The sequence below is a fragment of the Gavialis gangeticus genome, unplaced genomic scaffold (genome assembly GCF_001723915.1).
Source record: "Gavialis gangeticus isolate Ggan-Ray unplaced genomic scaffold, GavGan_comp1, whole genome shotgun sequence".
Lineage (NCBI taxonomy): Eukaryota > Metazoa > Chordata > Crocodylia > Gavialidae > Gavialis > Gavialis gangeticus.
The window spans coordinates 2,774,195-2,775,924 of record NW_017729018.1 but is presented as its reverse complement, the minus strand read 5'-3'; positions in this window follow the sequence as shown (position 1 = coordinate 2,775,924).

Genomic DNA, 1,730 nt, shown 5'->3' with positions numbered 1-1,730 from the left:
AATTTTTTTTTTTTTTTTTTTTTTTTTTTGCATGCTGCTTTTTCTCTAGGTCTCTCCTTAACCCATTTGAGTGAGTGAAGCAATATTTTCATGTCATGTGTATATATACCTGCACTTGTAAGGTTTTGGTCATTGTAGAGAAACGGATACTTTATACATTTTGTAAGACTTATGCAGAACTGTAGCATCTTTCATCTTTCTTTTTGTTATCTTTCATCATTACCTTTGTGCATAATCTTTTTTCTCTTGACCTCTAATTAAAATGTGTAAGATTATATGTAATATACCCAAACCTGTTACTTCCCTCTTACTCTGTTTCCTGAGCTGCAAGCTGTAATCTTCAAATGATTGTACTTTTACCTGATGTAGCAGATATCTGTCATCAGCAGGGCTAACAACTATAATACCTTCTGTTTTGTTGAATGGGAAGTCTTTTTATCACAAGTTTGGGTAGTAATTAGTCTCTTGCCAGCTTCAGAAAATCCTCTCCGACTTTTGCATTAGTCACTAGCTCTTGTACTATTGCAACCTTGCAGTAAACACTGAGTGATGTATTGACAGAGAAACCAGGTGAAATTATCAAATGGAGGAGTTGGGAGCACTATCTCTTTTCTGAAAGATGATTAAAACAGTTTGCAGCAAAATTTTGTTCTGTATGGCTTCCAAATTCTGAGACCATGCCTCACTTGACAGATATTATCTTGCATGTCAGTGAGTTGATTTTATGATGCAAAGTGAAATTAAAACTGTAAATTGTGCTTATGAGGGGGAAAGTTGACATTCCAGTTTTGATTGTTTGTGTGTGGTTATGTAATAAAATTTAAGGGCGGTTAACTCCCGGTGGCTTTTCTTTACAAAATGTCCTATCAAATGCATTTATTTTCTTGTGTTGTGCATGTAGAAGGCCAGAGGTTAAAGCTTGAGGGTTCATGTAGTCTTAGAACTTCATAACTTTACTACTCCATTGAAAATTTCATTCTCTTTTTTTCTACTGCACAAACCTTGGGTAATAACAAGCATTTGTTCTGAGCAGTGGATGCACAATCCCCGTTCAGTAGTGAAGGCATTTTATCCCTCCTTCACATCATGGGGTACAGTCCCTGCTGACTCAACACTGGAAGCACTTTCAGCACTCAACACCAGTATCTTGGGGAGAATAATACTGCTAGCAAATTTGAACTGGGACTTTCCCCTTGTGATGTGGCCCTAACCAGCCTGTGGTTTTTTGGGGGTTTTTTTGTGGTCAGTATTTGAGATGATCTTATAATGGACTACGTAGAGAAATTCTTAGAGGCTTAAATTATCTTACTTTCAAGAGCAGGTGGCCCCTTTGGGAGCTGAGCTCCTTGCTTTGTTCTTTCAGTGAAACTCTCCTCTCAAAGAATTGGAGACCAGTTCCTGACTTAAGTGTGGCATGTGTGAGGAAAAGGCAGTCTTAACCTTGGGATAAGTTAATATGACGCTTCCTGCAAAACCTTTGTTTCTAAAGGTGACTTTCCCTGTCCCTTCCTCTTCTCCACTGTCACCTGGCCAGGATTTTTCTGGTTTGTATTTTTTCGAACAGTTGAGAAGGTGGCTGCATGACTTAATTCTTAGTTTATGAAGTGGAAACTCATACTCCTGAATTTTATGTGGGACTTGAAGAGTTGGCTCAAAGCCATAGTGAAAGCATCTTACCTAATGAGGGCAGTTATTTGTCTAGCTGGGACCCTCTGGTATGTCCTGTATCT